Raw genomic sequence first — 24,352 nt, 5'->3', positions numbered from 1 at the left:
TATGGCCAGGGACTCCAGAGAAAATAGCCAGTGAGGAAAGGAAATAAGAAAAATAATTAAAATAAAATATTTCAAGACCTAACATTGAAGTAAATATTTCATACATAAACTATAAAGACAAACAAAACAAGAGGAAGAGAAATGAGATAGAATAGTCCCAAGTGTACCTTCAAGCAAGAGAGAACTACCCCAAGACAGTGGAAGACCATGGTACAGAGGCTATGGTACTACTGAAGACTAGAGAAAGGTTTGAATTTGGAGTTTTTCTAGAAGAGCTGCTTGCCATGGCTAAAGTCTCTCGTCTACCCTTAGCAAGAGGAAAGCAGCCACTGAACAATTTACAGTGCAGTAATGAACCCCTTAGGAAAAAAAGTTTGGTAATCTCGGTGTTGTCGGGTGTATGAGGACAGGAGAATATGTAAAGAATAGGCCAGGCTATTCGCTGTATGTGTAAGTAAAGGGAAAATGAAACATAACCAGAAAGAAGGATCCCATATAGTACTGTCTGGCCAATCAAAGAACCCACTAACTTTCAAAACACTTATCAAACAATGCATTGCTTTAGGGACAGTGGCAGTTACTGTTCTCTTTCCAAAATCTCAGCGTTAAGGAAAATATATCTTTGGTAACATTAGCTTTGAAAGGCAAATTTTAGCCTTTATTGCAAAGACATTTCTTTAGACTCCCAATATTTCCTTGTTTTTTAAGCTATGTTGAATATTCACTTTTGGAATTTTTAAGATACTGTATGTTGGATATTTGTAATGTAATTTTTAGGCTTCATTGAATATTTGCTAATGGAATTACCACATTCATTGCTTTGTCAACAGAATCAAAATGCAAAATCATTAAATTCGAGAAGGCTAGAGTTAACTTCAACTGTAGTTAGTTCACCTTAGCACGGAGGTGAAAATCTCTACTCCCTCAATTAAATGGATTTCCTAAAGACCTTCAGGTAAATTAAAACTGCTTAACTCTAAATACTGTAACAAGTTAATACCCTCACCAAATACTTAATGTGAAGTGCACAGAATGTTATAATAAAGTTTGAATAATGAATTAAAATTAGTTTCACCAAACCAGTGAAGTAGAGGAGTAAAATATCCAACATATATAGATCCAGTTTCAATTATTCATGTTTAACTAAAGCAAAGTCTCTCCTAATATTAACGTAAGTCCTACACCTAGTTCTTGGACTAAGAAAACCTAGTTTAGATTAACTTTTTTCCCTTCTGTCTATCCTTTGGCTTAAGAAAAAATTTTATAACTAAGAAAATGACAATGTAATTCTAAGAATACTTTAGTAATGTTAATATGTTATGTTTTACCTGTGTGACAATAAACAAGAAAATTGGCAAGTAAATTGGTAAGTATCTCGATAATAAATGTAATTTACTACAAAATCTCGAAGAAAAAGTTAAGTTACTGACAATTTTAGATGGAAAAATTTTTCTCCTTTATACTAAAACATATATTGATATCTGCTCTGAGCAGTAAAATGTGGTGAAACTTATCTTAAAATAGTAAAAAGCAAAACTACCTGCCCTTTTGATCAAAACATTTTAGAAACAAACTATTGATTTTTCTTAGAAAGTTTTCCTTAATAGAATTAGTAAAAACAGTCTAAATTTAGACCTGCCACTGTCAAAATTTCAATTGGTTTTTAAATATTCAGTATGACAAAGATGCAAGTAAAATGCCACCTTAAAAAAAATCAACGGGGGGTGGGCTTGCTAGTAGTGAGTTTCTGGCATTCAGTAATGAATTTCTTGCAGGCAATAATGAATTTCTTGCGGGCAATAATGAATTTCTTGCGGGCAATAATGAATTTCTTGCGGGCAATAACAGTTTCTTGCGGGCAATAACAGTTTCTTGCGGGCAATAACAGTTTCTTGCGGGCAATAACAGTTTCTTGCGGGCAATAACAGTTTCTTGCGGGCAATAACAGTTTCTTGCGGGCAATAACAGTTTCTTGCGGGCAATAACAGTTTCTTGCGGGCAATAACAGTTTCTTGCGGGCAATAACAGTTTCTTGCGGGCAATAACAGTTTCTTGCGGGCAATAACAGTTTCTTGCGGGCAATAACAGTTTCTTGCGGGCAATAACAGTTTCTTGCGGGCAATAACAGTTTCTTGCGGGAAATAACAGTTTCTTGCAGGAAATAACAGTTTCTTGCAGGAAATAACAGTTTCTTGCAGCAATAACAGTTTCTTGCAAGCAATAACAGTTTCTTGCAAGCAATAACAGTTGCTTGCAGGCAATAGGGGATTCCTTGATTCCTCTTCCAAGAAGATCTATCTTCATGATGGAAAATTCTTCAAGACTAAATAAGTTTCATGAATTGAAAAGGTTGCAGAAGTCTTCAAGCTGTTGATAATTCCTGAAAAAAAATCCATTAGAATCAAGATATCACCATCATCCAAATTAAAATTAAATGTTAAATGGAAGATATGTAATAACATTATGGTCTTAGAAAAAAGAAAACGACCAAAGTATTACGGGAAGGGCTAATCAAATTAAAGTAATATCAATAAGGAGGTAATAATGCAATTACATAACATTTTACTCTGGTAGATTATATGCCTCAAGCTATTATACAATGGAATACTAAAAATAACTATTTTAAACCAAGGTAATCCAAATGCAGAAACATTCATATCTATAAAAAGGAAGTTTCACTCCTATTTCCCTATAAAGATTAATTTCTACAGTAATCCATTTGCGTAAGTTGTCACAACAGTACTGTAATTCCAAAGTGTAATTCCAAGAGAGAGAGAGAGAGAGAGAGAGAGAGAGAGAGAGAGAGAGAGAGAGAGAGAGAGAGAGAGAGAGAGAGAATCACAAGCTAAGTTGAAACTACATAAAAAGGAAGTGGCAATTTGTGCAAAATCCTTATAAAAGGTTTCACTTTCTATTTTGCAAACTATTACTTTTTGGATGCTTAAATCCAAGTTACAATATATTTTTCCTCTTAGCAAATGCTCATTTATGAGAAAGACACCCTAGAGAAAAAGCTAAAAAAATTTTTATTGAGATTTCTTCCTTGCAACCTTCCCTCTATTTCCAGCAAACATTCATCCCGGGAGTAAACTTGGTTCTGCACGCGCGCACGTACATAGACATTTAAAGGTGCAATATTAGAAAAACAAAATCCTCATCACTAAAATAAATTAAGGTGTAGTAGTCAATTACAACTTGAAACTGAATTAAGATACATTAAGCACCAGAATCTCATGCTTCGAGCACCGTTCCATATAAAACTAATTATTTTCTACCTTCTCTCTAAATGCAAAGGTTTATCAAAAGCCAGACATCCCATAGCAATTACAGTATACCAAATTTTTTTCCCTTTACAATGACTCCCTATACAATCTTCACGAAAAAAAACATACTGCCTGGCAAGTTTTTGTGTCACGAGGTTGCATATTAAACCATAAGCTCATTATATTGTAAATTAATAAACTTTCAAAGACGTGATACTGGTATACTCAATAGTATGAGTGTAATGCAATCTCTGAAATGCATTATTTACCTAAGACTGATTATTTTCATAGAAATACTCAAGTTCATAGTTCATAGGGACTAGTTGGTTAAAGAGTTCACCTTCCTTTATTGGGGACCATTCCAAAATATTTAGGAATGTGAATACGGTAATTAAACCTTCGTCTAATGTAGTCATTCAAATTAATTGGTTAGTGAATTCGTTACTTTAATTCCCATTCTGACTTGTTCATCTGCAATTTACACTGAACCCTTCTTGTCACCAATTTTGTTTGCACATTAAATTCAAGAGATAGCTTTGTCTTCTGGCTTCTACCCAAAGAATATTTATGATCTACACAAGCTATTAAGTTAAGCTTCCAGCTAAGAGACTACCCTTTAGCCCAAGAAAATATAATGAAGTCTATGTTTAAGAATAAATTGGGAGGTTTGCACTTTGAAATTCCAGATGTTTGCATGAATGAAGAAGGATAAAGGAAGCAGTTACTTAACCGTGTTAATATTAAACAGAACACTAAAATTAAACCACTCACTCCAGCACTTCAGCAGTGTCAGTATAAAGCCCCATTCATGTTGTGGCAATTCTCGTTGGCAGAGAAATAAGCTTCATGATTTTGAACAATATATTTGCACATAACCTGGAGACCTGAAAATAAAAAAAATAAAATAGCATTGAAATTAAAGTTAGAAATTAAACTCAATGACCTGTATTGTTACAAGACAACCCAACCAGTGAATTCTGAAGACCCTATTCCTAACTAACAAGTACTTCCCATCTATAGATTCCCCACGGTAAAAGTGTCCCCTATTCAAGATTATTTTTTTTAATGTTTACTAAATTTATATTCCTATTTTACTTCTGAATAAAAAAAATTAAATTTTTACTGAAATATACCAGTAACTAAAAATGGTATTTAAAGTTTTGCATTAAACTTCAAATAGGAAAAAATGATAAATTTGGAGGGAATTTGTATTTTTCCTAACTATACAAACCTGAGCTCTCTACAATGGATTTTGATCAGCATGAGCAGGTATTCAGGCTATAAAAACTGAGCGAGGTAGCAGCGGGAGAGTACTCCTGCAAGACTTCATACAAACTTGCTAACCACTTTTTGATCGCAACCAAGACTTATTAGGGGAAGGTGATGACAGGACATTTGTAAAGAGCCCAGGCTTGTAGTTGGGAAAAATTACTTCCAAACAAATACTCTACTATGGAGACACCCTTGGTGAGTGGTAGTCTGATCAACTGGCTAAAATCTTGTCCTGTTATCACCGCATCCAAACTTATGGAAGCTTAGGATGTGGATCCTGACACCTCGTGAGCCTGTTTGTATTAAACCAAAGAGGTTGACGGCCTATGCGGTAATGGTCAGCGAGTAAGGGAGCACAGACTTTCTGTAAACTGTCTCAGGTTTAACATACGCATCGAGACCTAAAACATTAAAAAATATAACAAAATGTCGTCTCCAGGATGATTATGAGCAAAGAAAAACTGCACGATCGATCCAATGTCAATATCCGAAGTAACTGGAGAAAAAAAATTCGTCTAACTGATATAATTACGAGAAAAGCAAATACAAGAATCGTCTTATACAAGTTTCCCAAATCAGAGAAAAACGCTCTACACCATCAAAAGTGCTAGAATACGTAATTCTTGAACAACTAAGTCGCTTAGAAGAAATAGGAGCTTTGCCAAACCACCAGTCTGCTAACAGAAAATTATACTCCACGTAATCAGCTATGTTCGATTGTAAATATGTTGGAAACAAATTTATTCTAATAGTCCTCAATCTTAGTGCTGCTTTTGACAGTCGTGCATGAACTGCTACTAAATTATATATGGTCCATCAGTACTGAAGATCAAGCTTTCGAATACCTAAAAAATTACTTGGTTGAAAAACTAGTGTGTGCAGATTGGAAACTATCATATGAACCAAGAAACAGAAGTACCTCAGATAAATTTACAGAGCCCAATCTTATACTTTATTTATACTATCGGTCTGTTAAAAATGTTGCAAAGGCATAGAGTGAAGTTCAAACTATTTGCAGATACACAATTTTACTTTTCCATATATAGACGACAAAATATTTTGCTATTGTTGGGGAATGGATGGCAAAAAATTAAAATAAAATAAAGAGTTAATGGTGGTTGGAAAGGAAACCTGCCTACGAAGCTTGGGTAATATTCAAATTTGTAAACCTACTGTAACAACTCTTCCCAGTATCTAAATGTTTGTGATCTAGGCGTATCTCCTGAATAACTTTTCTTGCAATGCCCAAATAAATAATGTAGTAAAAACTGCTGACTATCATCTCTCAAATAGCTGGATGAACATTCTGTAAAGAAACTTGTGATAAACTAAATACCAGGATTGAGTACTGTAACTCAACTCACTACAATTTATCTAATGTGCACTTTAAATTACAAAACAAAAGCAAGACTGATAAAAAGTGTCCTAGCCTGAGAAAGGTTCACTCCTCCACTTCCGTAATTGATTTACACTGGCTGCCTATTAAAGCGAGAATCAATTTTCAATAATCTGTACAATAGCCCATCAAGTTATCAGAACCTTATGTTCTATATATCTAATAACTGCTAAATATGTTCAAGAGGTAACTGAAAACACTGTTCTCCAAGTGCTTCAATAGTATGGATTTGACAAAGGAGCAATATGCAGCGTGAAACTATTGAATGCCTTTGAAGCACATGATAATGACTGAAGGTCCTGTAGAGAGTAGGGTTCCCCTGCTGTATAGGATCAAATATGCAGCCTTCAAAGTAAAGTATGCCGAGCCTTTCCCAGATGTAGTCGGGAACGGAATGCCCTGCCTGGCAGCTCTTTTTTCCAGCTGTTCTGGTACTTGTAAACTTCCGTAGACTGAACGACAGGGTGCTGGCACCGGTGGGTGGTGGTGTTGCAGCACTAGATTTAGATGCAGGCGCCAAATAGGCAGGGGAAGCACAGAAGGATGACTTCCCACCAATATAAACAAATGAAGTCCTGGAGTTCCCAGGAAGCACCTGATGATGTCAAGGGAAAATAAAAGTTCATCGGGCTGATCCGACAAAGCATTAGTTACCATCTGAGTTACCTCGGGTGGATAATGCTGCTTTGGCAATCCCCCAAATCTGAGCAGAGTTGGGACCCCAAAGGGGTAGCCATAAGGGAGCAGGCTGAAGGCTCCTGCATGTACTCTTGTGCAACGAGAAAAGATTTAAGGTGACTCCTGGAGGAGTCTCCTTATGCTGCCTCAGAAACTTATAAAAGATCTAGGCCAACATCCTTCCATAGAAGGCCTGGAACTGATCAGCGAGAAGTTTAATTCTCTGTCTCTACTGTACATGTGTAATGATTAGAATAGTTAATATTACATGTTTAAAACAAATGACGTAATATGTCATGTTGGTTGGAAGAACTAACCCTGGGATTTGCTGTAGTCATTCAAAATTGTAAACAGGACGTATAATGCAAACCTCGGCAGATTGACATTCTTTCTTAACGTCAACACATTGTCTCCTCGTGTGAAAGTTTGTGACGTCACCGGATGCAGGTGTCTTCCGATTCCGTCACGTGGCTAAATTAAAGCAAGCATACGATATCTGTGATATCGATAATTTATTCAGTTCATATCTAAACTTCACCAGAATTGGTCATCTGGACCAACACAGCTTCCTCCAGTGATGGAGATGTTTAACTCTGTTGTTTTATAGAATAAAATTTAAAAACTATTAAGATGTATTCAGTTAACCCATTTAAATACATCTGAAAACAACTCATACTCAAATGTGTGCTTAAGACAGTAGCACACCAATAAATGGTGGCAGCGATTAAACTCTAAGACAGCGGTTAAACTCTAAGAATTAGAGAAATATCTTCAAGACTTCAAAATAAATAGCTGTAAAACCAGAGAAATATCTTCAAGACTTCAACATAAAAGCTGTAAAACCAGAGAAAGATCTTCAAGACTTCAAAATAAAAGCTGTAAAACCTGATAAAGATCTTCAAGAACTCAACATTATCTACAAGAATCTACAATTTTGATCAAGTCCAACGGAAAAGCTAACATCAACATATGTTAGTATACAACTTGAATCTTCAATCAACATCCTAGGAAACCCAAGGACTGGCGTTCAACAATTGCAAGACATATCCAGGAAGAACTACATTCAACAAAAAACTAGAACGAGACATCGCTAACAAAACATCAAGAGAGAGAGAGAGAGAGAGAGAGAGGACGTGTCGACTTCATATATAAGCTAAGTACAGATATTTTGTATTCATTTCAGTTTGGGCAGTGAAGTGTAGTTATCACAAGTCGTTAGTCAATTATTACTGGGGTGAGTGAATTCCTAAACTTTATTATAAGAAACTCCGAATTCTCATTTAGAATTTTTCTTTCTTTGTGCTAATTCCTTTTTCTTTCAGAAACTCTTGGGGGGAAATGTTTTGGGATTAGTAACATTGTTGGGGGAATTTTATTATACATATGCGTTTACGCAGTGGGCGTCTGTACTCATAGATATTTTGATAGGATTGAAAGGGGTCAAAGAGATAGAAAAAAAAAAAATACAGCAGTCATGGCTGCTCCTGTCAGCCCTACCCCTGGACCTAGTGGTGTAGGCCAGGCTAATCCTCCTCCAATTGTGACGCTTGTAAATGCCAGGTCAGCAATCCTTCCTTTTCAAGGTCGTGTCAACGGGTTCTTGCCACAAAATGTGGAGTCATGGATTTCATACGTTGATGCCCATTTAAATGCCAAACAAATCGTAGATCCTTTTGTACAATTACAAGAAGCTAAAAGTTTTATAGATTTTTCTAAAGGGGATGCGAGTGCGTATTTAAGAGGTGTTTCATTTCAGGAAGCAGTTACTTGGGATGATTTCAAAGTTAGGTTACGCGCGATTTATGGGGGTGAGGAAGCCTTGGATGTAGTGTTAACGTTACGAAATACACTTAATCAAGCCACTATGAATCGGCTTAATGTTGTTGAGAGAGCAGCTCTCATAGCTGATAGGCTTAACGAATATCAGGACATTTTAGGTAATTCCACTTGGGTTACTAACGATAACATCTCCGTGAAAGATTTTTTACGATTAATGTATTTAACTTGCATGACACTTATGTTGCCTGAAGCTTTAGTGCGGTGCTTTGATAAGAAGTTAATGCCTGCAAGTACGGAATTGGATGTCTATAAACAGATAAAGAAACACATGTCCAAGTGTCCAGATCTCGATCCCGTGTTAACTCAAGTTTTTGCTAAGAATGAAACAAAACCACAAACAGTGAACGTAATTAACAGTCCAGTAGCGGGAGTGACGTGTTACAACTGCAAACGTCAAGGTCACATAAGCGCAGACTGTAGAACGAAATTTTGCTCAGTTCACAACACAGCATCACATTCTTATAGTCAATGTTACGCGCGTAAGACACAACAATATCCTAGAAATACACAGTCAATTCCACAGTTAGTTCCATATGGAAATAAAAAGAAAAGTCCTCATTTTAACAATAAGAAGAAACAACAAAATGTCAATGCAGTTCAGAGTCCGAAACAAACAAACACTTCTTCAAATATCGCTGAGCATGGGCCGTCAAACCAGACCTCGCAAAGTCAGTCTAATTTTCAGAATGTGCAGAGCAAAGCAAATACCACATAGTTAACTCTAGAGGGGAAGAGAGTGATGTTGGGTCAAGGTCATTTATGTCAACATCAATAGTATTGAATAATCAATTTAATGTTTTATCAGATAATTGTGAGACAATAGATATTCCTATGAAACACACGGCCGAATTAAGTAAAACAGTGCATGCTCCCGTAGATTTGCAACGAATTCATACAATAATAAGCCAAAATGAGTTACGGCCAACCTTATATGCTGTAAATTTAGAACAAATCCTTTACGTTATTTTTTGACTCTGGTAGTCCACGTAATATTATGGATTTGAAGACGCATCATTTGTTGTTTTCGAACTTTCCGATTGAAAAATCAGGAATTAGACTTTCAGGTATAGGAAATAATGAATTAAACGTCATAGGCATAACTCATATTCAGTTCAGAGTCGGTAATCGCACGTTTGCCGATACATTTGTTGTTATAAAAAACATTAATATGTATCCAGCTGTAATTATAGGATACCCATCTATGGGAAATCAAAACATTATCTTAGCTCCTGCCAAGCACGGCGTGTATATCAAAGGGAAATTCTATAAGTCTTCTAATACCTTAAAGTCAGTTTTGGATAAAAAGGAGACGACAAATGTAACCGTAACGTACGTTGAAGAACCAATAACTTGTCTCACTAATAAAGAAATAATATACGCGACCCAGCAGAATTCTCGTTCACCCGTAATATCATCTTGCACGCAATATATCGAACCAAACATACCTTCGAATTTAATAGTGCAAATAAAGAAAACACTACCGGGATCTGAAATATTAATCCTTTCCGATACTTTGAAAACTAACGGATTGTCTGTCACAAGCTATTTATACAGTAGGCTCACATCAGCAATGTAATATCGAAGTCTGTAATCATTTAAATAGCACTTTAGTAATTCACAAAAATCAACATATCTTGGATGTAGAAGTTTATAAACATCGTATTCTTACCGTTGCTGAAATCAATCACTCTCAATCAGTTGCGGATGAATCCCTTTTGCGATCTATTAAAAATAAAATCAGTAAGGACATTCAAGACGAAGAAATTCAGCAGAAAATTTTTGAACTTTTAACTAAATATACAGATGTCTTTTCCACTACGGATGGATCCTTAGGAAAAACAGATGTGATCGAGCATCAAATAAGGTTAAAAGACAAGCAGAAAATTATATATGTACCCTCGTACAGACTCCCTATGAAATTCCAGAATGAAATAAATGATGAAGTAGGTAAAATGTTAGAGGAAGGAGTCATTAGAAAATCAAATAGCCCTTATAATTTTCCTTTAATAGTTGTACCGAAAAAAGATCGAACATGGGGTATCTGCGTCGACTTTCATCGTCTAAATGAGGAAACGATCCCTGATCGATTCCCAGTGCCATGTACTGACGATATTTTGTCTTTGTTAGGTCAGAATAAATATTTTACCAGTTTGGACTTACTTAAAGGCTTTCACCAGATATCATTAGAAGAAGATAGTATCCCATACACAGCCTTCAGCACAGCCAGGGGACATTATGAATTTTTGCGGATGCCTTTTGGTTTACGTTGTGCTCCTATAACATTTACAAGAATGATTAACAGTGTTTGGAGACTTGTTAGGGGATATATTGCATGCCTATATGGATGATCTTGTAATCTTTTCCAACACCTTAGAAGAACATCTACGTAAGTTAGAACTAGTACTACAGAGATTAAGACAACATAACTTAAGGGTAAAGATTAGTAAGTGTGAATTTTTCAAAACAGAATTAATATATTTGGGTTTCATGGTGTCAAGCCAAGGTCTTAAAGTAGTCCATGATAAGGTGTCTGCTATACGTAATTTTCCCATACCTACTAATGTCAAGGGAATACAGCAATTTCTGGGTTGTAGTGGATATTACAGGCGTTTTATACGCAACTATTCAATAATAGCCGCTCCTTTAACTGATCTTACGAAGAAGGGCGTAGATTTCATATGGTCTGAGCAACATCAACAGGCGTTTAATACTTTGAAAGATGAACTGTGTAGTTCTCCTATCTTAAAATTTCCTGACTTCGGTAAGGAATTCTTCATTGCAACAGACGCCTCAGACTTAGGAGTAGGAGGGGTATTGCTTCAGCAATATGATAAACAGTTTTTCCCGATAGCTTTCTATTCTCGAAAATTGAGAACTTCCGAAAGTAAGTATGCAGTAATAGACAAGGAAGGACTAGCTATTGTTAATTCGCTAGTGCATTTTAAGTTCATAATTTACGGTTATCCCGTTAAGGTTCTTACTGACCATAAACCACTAACAGAGTTCTTTAAAGGCTTCAATCACAGCCCTAAACGAACTCGGTGGCATTTGATCATTCAAGATTTTGGCGCAAGAATCGGGTATTTACCTGGGAAAGCAAATATCATTGCGGATGCATTATCACGCAACCCCGTGTCATCTTGTACGGAGCCTTTAGCTGAATTAATAGATATATCAACATCCATGCCTATTGTAAAAACAATATCTGAACAAGAAGATTTAGGCTGGAGTGCTGAATTGTTACAGACTGAGCAAAGAAAAGATCAGAAAATAGAAACAATTATAAATGCTTTGAAAGGCAATCATAAAGAAAAAGAATATATAAAGTATAAGCAGCAGAATTATATAATCAAAGATAATATTCTGTGTAGGACTGTGACAAGGAAAACCCGCAATACACCACATGTAACTAACGACCATGTAGTAGTACCAAACTCACTTATTTCCACTGTCCTGAATTGGTTGCATTCAAATCCATTACATGGACACCCTGGGTTCTCAATGTCACAAAGCCAAATCATTGTTTTATTGGCATACAATGCTTACAGATATAAAAAGACACATAGCTAATTGTCGCACATGTCAGGAAAACAAAGGGCATACGAAAACACCTGTCAGCCTAGGAGCTTATCCTGTTCCCAATCAACCCTTTGAAAGAATACATTTAGATTTGTTAACAGGATTTTACGAGTCAGACAGAGGAAATAAGCACCTCTTAGTAATTATAGATGCTTTAACACGATATACAGAACTAATAGCGCTTAAAACTAAAACTGCGATTGAATGCGCTAGGAAGTTTTACGAGTGTTACATTTGTAAACATGGAATTCCACACATGATAATCTCAGACTCGGGTGGTGAATTTAATAATCACTTTCTTACCTCATTGTGTGAATTCCTCAACATAAAGAAGATTAATACCATGATATATCACCCAGAGTCGAATGGGCTAGTGGAAAGAGCAAATAGGAAGATATTAAATATATTGAGGGTAACACTAGGGGGATCAGACCCCAACTGGGATATTGCAATACCGGCGGCACTGAGTACTCTGAATCATTCATATCACATATCAATTAAAATGTCACCGCATGAAGCATTGTATGGTACCCCAGTTAGAACACCTTTCCATGTATTAACGCCTACAACTAATCTATCAAATCCTTTAAAAGAATGTATAAATGCAATGATAAGTCGATATGATATCCTTCGAAAGAATTTAGAAGAATCACAAATCATAATGAAAAGGAATCATGATAAAATAGCGAAACCAACTAAAACATATACCGTGGGTGATAACATCTATATTCATATCAATGTCAGAAAAGGGCTCAACTATAAACTAACCCCTAAGTTTGAAGGCCCATTTAACATTTTGGAAACATTAACGGCCAATAGGTTTAGAATTCAAAACGTAGCCCAACCCACGGATGAGAGAATAGTACAATTGTCTCACATAAGAAATTAAAAAGAAAAGAGGAAAAGAAGTGAGGGAAAATTTTATTTTATGTGATTAAAAGTTTTCTTTTTAATACAGGAGTAATTACATATATTTTTTCTCGTTACAGGTTTCCAAGATGAATTTTTTTTTGTTGGGAGTGATATTGTTCGCTCAGACATTTTTCTCGTAGGGGATGAGTTCTAAGACTAAAAATATATATTTTAAATATGGCAATATAGTTGAAAGACAAGAAGACATTTTTATTACATCAACCAACGTAATTGTCGAAGTGCATATGCAAGCAATTTTTCTAAGAGAATGATGTCACTAGCTTAAGAACCGCCATTTCAAGGTTTTCTGCATCATTGGATGAGTTGCATAGAAGACATTTTCATTTGACTACTAAGAGTTTGCTTGGATCAACATTAAAAGTTGCAGAGATGCTATCTGATGACTTGAAAAATAAGACTGGCGAGACAGGATCTTTGGCTTATGACCTTTTGATGTGGACTGTAGGACACAAACATAAAGAAAGACGGAATCCGTTCATTTATGCTGCATTAAGCATCTTTGGGTCTGTTGCAAGTTTAGGTTTAGGAATTTCCAATCGTCTTAAAATTAGTAATCAAAATAAGAAAATTGAGTTCTTGACTCATAAAGATGAATTGATTATGTCAGAACTAAGGGATCAGTTAGCTTCAATCAATAAAATTATGGATTTGTTAAATGAACATTCAGATAATATCGTTCAAATTATGGTAGTACAGGATTTGTTGGCAACATTAACGTATTATGATTCAAAGATAGATCACATACATAACAGAATTGCACATTTCATTGAGAAATCCAAGGATTATGTAGAAGCTATCACGTTAGCAACTAAAGGTGTATTGTCGCCCCATTTGTTGCCTATACGTTACTTATAATTAGTTCTGGAGAACGGAAGGGATAAACTAGGCTATGTTCCTTTGTTAGACGAACATAGGTTAGAATTTTATTACAGCCTAATTACAGTAAACGTAGATAATAACAAGATTAGGATTACAATTCCCTTTGATTCTTCTGATGCCTGGCAATCTTACAGGATATCACCATTTCCGACTTTCATGACGAATCACTCAAATCCAGTAATATCCAGTTTGACAGGACACGTATTGATTTCCCCAGACAAGGAAACATATACGGTCATTAAAGACTTAAATCAATTAACTCACTGTTCAGACGCAATGGATAGAAAAATATGTACAGCTGACTCATTTGAATTCCGTAAAAACTTAATGGATTCATGCGAGTTAGGTATAGTGCTAGACGGTGCTCTCTCCCATACAAGTGAAAATTGTCTGGATAAGCTTTATCCCTTTGACAATAAAGAATTCAATTGCAGACTAAATAATGGCTCGTGGATACGATACGACAAGGACGGCTTCAATGTATCATGCCCTGACGGATCCACATCCTTCACCCACATCTTCGTCGCAGCAGATGGTTGTATCGGGACTTCCCCGAATTCCATGGTGACTGGCCTACGGACAATCATCAGAGAACGAGCCTACTTCGCGAACTTCACGTGGACCTCTACAATGCCAGCACTTCCTCTCCCATACAACGGCCGTGTGGCAAAGCGGTTGATGAAACTTACCGAAAAGGACCACCTGTCACCGACTTAAAGAAATTCTTCACCCCATACTGCTGGCTAGTTTGTGTTTCACGGTGGTGATATTTATCGCCGTGAACATCCTTGTTTGGCGTAGGTTACGGCACAGCAAGCAGCTACAAAGGAATGAGTTGCATAGCCCTGACAATACCCCCTATTTAATCCAGTTCAAAGCTGTTTGAGTGGCCACCTCATTCGCTAAGGGAGTAATTTGTCGGGAAGATGTTTGTATGAAAAGCTGATTAGTACGCTAGTAATATGTAATTAAAGAAATTCTCTACACTTGCATTGTTAAAAATACATTTAAAACAACATTTAAAAAATAAATAAAATAAAAAAGGATATAAATAATTTTTTTCTCTCGGCATCTAATAAAAGTATATAAGCCGGAATGTTAAAAAAGAAAAGAGAAAAAAAAATATAATAAAATATATAACAGAATCTATGGGCATCTAATAAAATATATCAGCCCTATATATGAATATATATATATATATATATATATATATATATATATATGTACGAAACCGTGGTACGTGTACGTACCAGGAATTCGTGTTTGTGCACTAAAAATTGAGTATCTTGTTTCTGACAAAGGTAACAATTATTCTTTATCAAGTTACCGAATCATATGTCAGAATTTATTTTGTTTTTTGGTACCATGTAATCATTTGCTAGCAATGTACCATATATATGATCTTGGTTTTATCATGCATTTTTCTTTTTGCTTTGGTAATATCTTTTTTGTATGCATTATTGTTATTGTTTTTTGATGTGCCTATTTTGGACATTCGTCCTCAGTTGATTATGGCTAAAGTTAAACAAAGAATAATGCGTATGTCCAGTCACACCTAATAACCATGTTTCGGCTTGTTAAATTTTTGTAAAAAAATTGAGATAGCTGGCCGAGCTAATGTAATGATTAGAATAGTTAATATTACATGTTTAAAACAAATGACGTAATATGTCATGTTGGTTGGAAGAACTAACCCTGGGATTTGCTGTAGTCATTCAAAATTGTAAACAGGACGTATTATGCAAACCTCGGCAGATTGACATTCTTTCTTAACGTCAACACATTGTCTCCTCGTGTGAAAGTTTGTGACGTCACCGGATGCAGGTGTCTTCCGATTCCGTCACGTGGCTAAATTAAAGCAAGCATACGATATCTGTGATATCGATAATTTATTCAGTTCATATCTAAACTTCACCAGAATTGGTCATCTGGACCAACACAGCTTCCTCCAGTGATGGAGATGTTTAACTCTGTTGTTTTATAGAATAAAACTTAAAAACTATTAAGATGTATTCAGTTAACCCATTTAAATACATCTGAAAACAACTCATACTCAAATGTGTGCTTAAGACAGTAGCACACCAATACATGTGAAAGATGAGTAGTCGAGAGAGGGGCTGGCGACGGCAGGGCTGGTTATGTTGGGGCACGAGACCAGGCACAAAATTGTCTGTAGGAGTACGGAAGATTGTTACTGTATTTCTGCTCGACAAGCACGAGGTTAAGTTGAGGGAAAGAAATATGGAATGGTGACCGACGTCCACACCTTGAAGGGGAAAACCTTGTAGCAGCGGGCACCTTGGATGCCTTTACTGCAATCTGCTGAGTGTGTTTCTCTCTGCCATAGAGGAATAGTTAGCAACCCACTAGGTTAAACACTTGGGGAGGGCAAAGGTGCTTCCCTCTATCCAAAGAGCTAGACCATGCCAGTGACAAATAGCTTGAATGCCATTGAAGTCATCCACTCACTTCAAAGAACATGCTGGCGACGAATTGCCAAGTATGCTAGAGTAAACTAGGAGTACTCCCAGAAAGGACACCCACTTGCAGTAGCAGAGTCCTAAGAGAATGCTCCCTTCACTTACCAAGTTCGGCGCATATGCTTATCCAGGATGGTTAGAGAGCAAGGTTTAGCCCTCTAGAAAGAGAACCTGTAAAACCTCAATATGAACAGCGGAGGAATAGGCTATGGGCACAGGATCAGAGAGAAGAGAAACCCTTTCTGTTGCATGGGAAGGGAATAGGCTTAAGCCAATCCTGATCGGAGCAAAAAATCTTCTGTTGTGCACAGTGCCTCAACTCTTCTAGCGGACAATTCTTCAAGGGGGAACCCAAAATTCCCAAGGAAGGCTTAGCTCTAGAGAAGCATCAATGGAGGACTTATGACTGAACGAAAGCACCATTACTTTGCAGGGGAAGCAATGTCTTACAGTAATCAAAGACCTCTAACGGGAGGAAGGCGTCATTGCTTCTCATGGAAGCAACAGTCTCTCCCAGTTACGAAAGTAGTGCAGAAGAAAACGCACATCACTCTTGCTCATTCATCCTCTGGAGACCGTATGAGCAAAGACAGGAGGGAGGGGGTAACTACAGTACATTAGAATAATAAAGTCTGGGAGAATTGCATCTGAATGCTGCTTCATCTTTAATGGAATTGTTCACACCGGGAGGGTGCCCGCTCCAGACGCTTGTCACAGGGAGACTCCTCTTGCACGAGTCCTGTGCACGACGGGCAATGCTAATGATCATCCTCCAAGAAAAAACTGATCGTGTCACAGGCACGGCCAGTCTCACCCAGACAAAGTTGCAGGCTGTTTCCTAAAAAACAGTGCAATCACCCTAGGAGCAATAAAAAAAGTTTGAACACAGGTGGAAACAAAAATAAAGCCAGCAGAGCATGTTTAAACTCTTGAGGTTAATCAAAAAAGTGGTTAGTAAGTGGGTATGGAGTCAGTTGCTGGAGTACTCTCCCACAACTCCAATGGCAACCCTGCTTCTGGTGATGGGGGGGGGGGGGGGTTAGCTGTCACCTGGCTCAGTTTTTATAGCCTGAACACCAGCTCACATTGATCAATCTCCATAGTAAAGAGCAAAGGGTTTGTATTGGAACAATTAACTATTTAGATAAAACTCAATTTATGGGACAGATAAATAGTCAAGTGTCGCATGGGGAAAAAGGTGGTATAGTTCCAGTCAGGATAACATTTTCTCAAACAACCTAAGATTTTTTTTCTAAATATTTATAAAATGTAAGAATAATGAAAATCCACGATTTGATAGAAAAAAAAATTCAGTTTGTCAAGGAAAATTAGACTCAACAAATCGAGTGGTAAATTTCATAAAAATTTAGTACAAGGGTTAGACACTAAAAAAGAAAACTAGCTATATCAAATCTCCAACTTCAGATCAAAGTAATTTTAGCAGCTTAAGTACCTAAGGGTATTGAACTTTGTAATGAACATTATTTCATTAATAAAGATACTATAATGTGGTGAAGAACATACTGTCTCCAGGACAACCTTACTAGTCACCTATGACAGTTTCACTTATAATCAATGATCTTTGTCCCATTGCAAGGCGTTAAGTGGAACTGCAAGTTTCGAAGTAAACTTTAAATCAAATCCCTAGCTCCATTTCCTTGCAGTAGATAACTGATATACCTTGTGTTGAACTTCAAGTACAGTAATAACTTAGTTTGTTGGTCAACGTCCTTAGAAAAATAAAAAGGGATTTTGACATGGGAAAAATCTATTTTTGGGTGAGATGGCCATGTCGTCCTAATGGAAGTTCCCTTCAGCTGCTTCCTACTAAAATATTTCTGCGAGTGATATTACAAGAGAATTACTGTCTGGACTTTTAGTACAGTAATACCTTAGTTTGTTGGTCAACGTCCTAAGACGAAAATAAATAGCACTAAAAGTGGCATGCCAAGACTAGCTTTATTTTCATGAAACATTCAGTTTTTCATGCTAAGCAGTATGGCTTATTTCAAGTGTGTTTGAAAACATACAACCGTATTTTGCTTTTTTAACGCCACTGCAAGTCCTGATTATCTAAGGCAGTCCACTTAACTTTCCCTTGCTAACAAATAGCACAGTTTTTTTTAACCATACAAAATACTACATATAATATATCTATACACAGTTTCTTTAACTGTATTGCAACGGCACTAAAGATTTTGCGCCTAAAGCTATGTACATCACACCTTGCTAATACAGTACCAAAATGGACAGTTATAAACAAATAAAGAAACTTAACATTACCAACTTGGAGTGAAAAAATACTAAAATTCTAGTGGGCATAAGCTTCACAAAAAGACCCTGGAAATATAACCAAATGGATAAACCATTAACACAAGACAAGAGGATACTTTCAAGATAAAACTAAAGATTCTCTTGTTTTCTAAGTACTTCGATAATGGGAATAACCATACTCTATATATTTATGAATGTATACGACAGAGCTATGTCCGAGTGCGTAGTCTCTCCCCAATGTGGTAAAAATCATTAAAATAGCTCTTAAAGTTAGACTAAAATTTGACAAACTATCAAGGAGCTTCAACCTGAAATTGCTAAGTAGAATCCTTAGAAAGTAATCACGTAATGTTTTAAAGTCTCAAATATCCTTAATCTATCAGGTTTAAGGGTATTGCTCAACATAGGTTGCTATTTTTCCTGTTGGAGCCTCTGGGCTTGTAGCATCCTGCTTTTCCAACTAGGGTTGTTGCTTAGCAAGTAGTAGTAGTAGTAGTAGTAAAAAATAATAATAATAATAAAAAGAAGAAGAAATTAGCCCAGTAATAGTTACGAGGAACCTTGTCCGATCTGTACATTGTACCAATATGTCCACTAAATATACCCTTCCATACAACTCATACTATTTTCACAAAATCGAGTTTTTGTATTGTTTATCATTATTCCTTTCACTAGCCTAAGTTAAAAAAACAACGTACGTGACTAAATGCTCTAGATAATGTACTATATAATAAGCTCCCCCGAACATTCGAATGATTGAAGACATAAGGCTTTCAAGAGGAAACTGAAGACTTATTTCACGAGTCTTTTGGCAGTGACGATTTAACAGTAAATGAACAATATGCGACTTGAAAAGATAAATACTGTGAACGAATAAAGTAAAACGACAGTGGAGGTCCTGTATAGAGTGGGGTTCCCCTGCTGTATGGGACCGGAAAAGCAGCCATCAAAGTAAAGTAGATATCTATTTGCTCAAAATACCAAATACCTATTTGCCCCATCTAATCTGAACTTATTGTTCAGCATTGCATTCTTTAAAATTTATCACACATTCATCATAATCATACAGTATGCACAAAATTAACTGGTGCATCGTTCTATTCGCGTGGCTTACTAACAGTGAAAATGCTCAGTACGTCATATCTTAAAACTTTAAACTTCACTATTTGTTCAGCTACAAATTTATGTGGCAATTTCATCATAAATGATCGAGTGTTTTCCAATTGCATCGTTCAAATTTATTACACAAGCTAGGTGTGCTCATCGAAAATTTTTGCATTAATACATTTATGGTACATAGAAAAATGATAATGTAATTTACAAATGTGTCACAGTGAGGGTTAAGTAAATTGACTATTACATTGAATTCCTATATATCTGGGTATGACCAATACAGACTAATAAAGACAACAAACTGATCAGGTATTTTAAATGTGATTGTGAGATTTATCAGCTTTCGTAATAGTACGTAAGTTAAAAGTACAGCCATGCACATTACCGCATCAAATGTAATTAATGAAAATCATTCACAGAAAAGGGGGTTATCAAATTTTGCAATACAAGAGTCTGATAAACCTCTCAATTGGTCTTGCTCGTAAAACTACGATTTCCTTACGAGAAATCATAGGTCATTTGAAAAACAATTTTGCCCAGAGAATCCTCCTCCTAGTGCCAATGAATGTTTGAAATTGAATTCAGAGTATTAACCATACCAAATTTAACGAAAAAACTAAAGCACAAAATTTTCTCCTCAACTACGATTTGCGCGGCCTGACTAACGTAAACCAGATATACGAAAAGACTACAACTCACTGTGCTTAATTCCTCAACTAGGATAGCTGGTTGGCTTAGCTATTCCAGCACTTCAAAACTCTTGTTTGTACTATACGAGGCAGTATTCGAAACCGTTGACAGTAAAAACTTTACCGTAACTCCTTATGAAGAAATTTATACAGGAAAGGTTACGACAATCAGGAAAAACGCACAACAGTGAAACTAGCATTAGAAAAGTTTAGCTCTATTAGCATACAATTTATGGTCAGCACTTAGAACGCCAGTGACTAACCTTGTTTTCGTTCGTTCGTTCCAGATTACCTGGAGCTTGTCCCGGGCGGAGGCTCTTAGACAAAAAGTCATAAAACTGGTTTGTATTTGTCGCTTTTTAGTAGATAATTCATACGTTTAAAACAAGGATTCCAACCATTTGATTTCTGAATATTTCAGGTTCTAGAATACAAAGTTCGGCCTTAAGCAGTAGATCTGAGCAAGTCTTCTGATGATAGTTTAAAGATTCGGTAATGCAATAAAACAACTTTATTTAACATTAAAAAACTAAATTAAACCAAAATTTTATCCTGGCTAGTTTTCATTCGCCAAAATAAAGTACCTAAATCTAATGACAGTAAAATTTAATAATATATGTATCGGGTAATTAATTGGCTGAACATTATCAATAAACCAAAAACATGTATTTGTAAGTCGAACAAAATACGTAAAATAACCCGATACCACCATTCGTACTCTACGTGAACAATTTTATACTAACCTTCTACAAGAATCGCTCCCATACCCGAAGATTTAACATGACTGTCTAGGTTCTAAAGCATTTAGAATATTCATAAATTCCTACTTCCGTATTCATTAATTAACAACCAATTAGAAAAAACCTACTGTTGGTTCAAGAAACTGAAGAGACTTTTTTTAAGTGCTTCGGTAATGTAGATTGACAATTAACACTGAATACGCTGTTACTCTAAATACCCATGAAAGTATACGACAAATAGATTTCTGCAGGGGCAAGGTTACTCTGTGTGATGGGACCAGGAAGGCAGCCTTAAAATCAAGTAGCTCCCCCCCCCCCCAAAAAAAAAAAAAAAAAAAAAAAACTTTCGGCGTTTGGATAACAGGCCGCGGGCCAATACGGACAGGAAGAAAGTTTAACTGAAACAAAATGTCAAAACGTTCCATTTACTGAAATATTTAGGTTTTATTGACAACGCATTCAAATTTTAACCTTTTGCATTCTAGGCTGTATAGCAAAGAACGTAAATCAAAAGAAATCTAGATATAAAAGTAATATTTCTCGGTATGTAACCAAATCATTTTGATTTAGAATTATATCTTTTAGCAAGAATATTGAAGTTCATATAAACTTGTTTTAATGAGATACTGGGCTCTATTTCACAGAACTATCATATGTTTCATGTCTTACATGTAAATGAGCGGCCAAAGGTAATTAAATGCCTGCAGGATTTTACATACAATAAGCAACAACGGAAGAGAAGCCAAAATAAAAAATGTTTAGCAATCCACGAAACGTGAAGAATCTGACAGCATAAATGGTTTAACCTTGAGTCATGGTAACGTCAACAGGGACTTGTTAGCCATCGCGCAAGCGCAACTAGCCGTACCAAACAACAATGCTGTGTAGATGTGTATTCTGATATTTACTACAGTACTTATATGATATTTACTAGCCCCTTTAAATCAAGGAAAATAGACAAAAATAGCCTGCAACATTCTCGTAGCGAATATGTCTGCGTAACTGGAGTAAACTATTACCCAAATAGCTCTTCCTTTTAGACTTTATGACTAGCGAATTAAACCTGCATAAACAGTCAACGGATTCAAAATATATTTATGTCTTAATTTAGAAAACATTAAGATAATGCCAAGCTGATACATCAGTACATTATGAGGATAAATTTTCTAAGCACTTTCAAAGATGGTTTAAATCTTAAATATAGTTTAACAGCTTTGAATAGTGACAAGCAAACACTGCAGCTAGGAGCATTTAACAAAACAACAACAACAACAAGAACAGGCATTCACCATGGTAGACCACATACCTTCCCCTATGCGAGTCAAAATTTGCAATTAAATTATGCACTTGTTAGCCCTAGTTTCATGAAAATCATAAAATTTAACCACGATATGGCAAAAAGACGTTTTGGACCTATTCGTGACCTTGGCCTTAACTTTAGACAATCACTCACAATCTAATCCAATTGTCCTTGGATCATGCCAATCATACCACGAAATTTAATTTGATTCGGTCAATTAGTTTTTCAGGTATGCGAATCACAATGACAGAAGACTAACAAATACATTTACCACGTAAAGGTATCCCCACTTAACATTCCAGTACGAATAACAGCCATAGACCTTATCTTAAGTTGGATATATTTCTAAAAATACTATCTTTATAAACCCATTGATGGCTTATCCATATCACTACGAATAAAGCATTCGTCACGTAATGGGAATTAATTTAATTGCCACCCCCCCACATTAATGGAAAACCGGGGATTTTGGGATGGGGAACCAATAATTTGCAGCAAACGCAATGGTCAGAATTTCTAAACATTCATAAACAGGGGGAAAATATATAGCTCATAAGTGGCATGAAATATAGGTATAATTTATATTCACGTCTCAGTCTTAACTCAGACGTGGCTTGCTTCGCGAGCAATTAGTTTAACATTGTTCCACTATTCAGACAGTATATTTGTGTGCTTCGCACGCCATCTGTGCATGTCGACTAAAGTATAATTACCCATAATTTATACCAGGTCCCTCAAACACTTCTCAGCCGTGATTCTATTTGTTCGCAAATTAACAAGTTCTCATTTAAATATACCCGTTGCTTCCTAAATTCTGGCAATTGCTATGTGGATATGCCTTGCAAGCAATTCACTTGGTATACGATTTCAATGATACTTTTGCCTTTCATATAAAGCAATTCAGTTAAACTGAGTTTTAAAAGTAATAAATTACTGAAAGATGAAATTACACAACTTCAAAATTTAGATAGAATTTCCATCTAGGAGAGAGACTGACTAGGTCTAGTCCTGGAATTCAAATGGAGGATCCGGGAACTTCGTGCATAAATACTTGGAACCTCTTTATATATATAAAGAAAAAAAAACTATGATAAAGTCTACAAAACACGGCATTTGCCAAAAGCGAAAAAAAAAAAAAGCCAACACGCTATCCACAAAGTCTCTGAAGTAAATAAAGGACAGCGAAATTGGTGTTCACATTTTAGTCGCTCGATATGCTAGTTAATAATGTCCCAACCCTTAGAAAATGCCAAAAGAACCAGCACTAACATTTATAACGAATTTAAGCTTTGCTAGTAATTAAAGTAATTTTATTCGGAAATTTTTCGTAAAAATATACAGTTCTCGGCCGTATTTCAGTGAATACGGGCGACCGCAAATTTCACCCTACTTAATTATCTTTTGCGAGTTGGTAACCATAATATCACTCCTTAACGTAATCATGTTTTTAAAACAGTAGATGTTACCAGGTTAGCTAACAGTCAGTAGTACCAAATACTTGGAAATTAAAAATCTCGTTATTTTCTACAATAATATATAGAATAGGCATAACCCTTTCCTAAAATACTAGTTAAAGTTAACACACTGGGGATTCCAGTCATGGGAAGACTTTTTTCAAAGTACCATGGACAATGGCACCTTATAACACCATCCATATTTAGAAAGGCATTTTAGGAGCTAGGGGATCATTCCAGTAACCTAAATATCTTTTAATGGTCAATATGTAGCCTACACCGTGAACTAGAAACAATTTGATAAAATAAACACCTTACGTAACTAAACCTCTTTCAAAAATAAAAACTAACCTTCAAACTTCTCAGACAAATGGAACTCCGACTTCCTGCGTCACTTTGTTCAAAATGGTACAAAAATTTTCTCACTGTCAGTTACTGTTCTTGCCATCAAGGATCACGAAAA

General features: G+C 36.0%; 1 long non-coding RNA gene across 1 annotated transcript; it reads right to left on the bottom strand.

Annotated features, from left to right (window-relative positions):
• Positions 1 to 2,180: 2,180 nt before the first annotated feature.
• On the bottom strand, positions 2,181 to 24,352 carry LOC137653633 (uncharacterized). The gene is made up of 3 exons (XR_011046530.1): positions 24,241 to 24,352; positions 4,035 to 4,147; positions 2,181 to 2,380 (listed from the first exon to the last, which is right to left on the bottom strand). It is a non-coding gene; the product is annotated as an uncharacterized lncRNA (long non-coding RNA).

This window comes from Palaemon carinicauda, chromosome 1 (assembly GCF_036898095.1).
Source record: "Palaemon carinicauda isolate YSFRI2023 chromosome 1, ASM3689809v2, whole genome shotgun sequence".
Lineage (NCBI taxonomy): Eukaryota > Metazoa > Arthropoda > Malacostraca > Decapoda > Palaemonidae > Palaemon > Palaemon carinicauda.
Note: the sequence above shows the minus strand (reverse complement) of the source record. Positions and strands in the feature narration are given on the sequence as shown.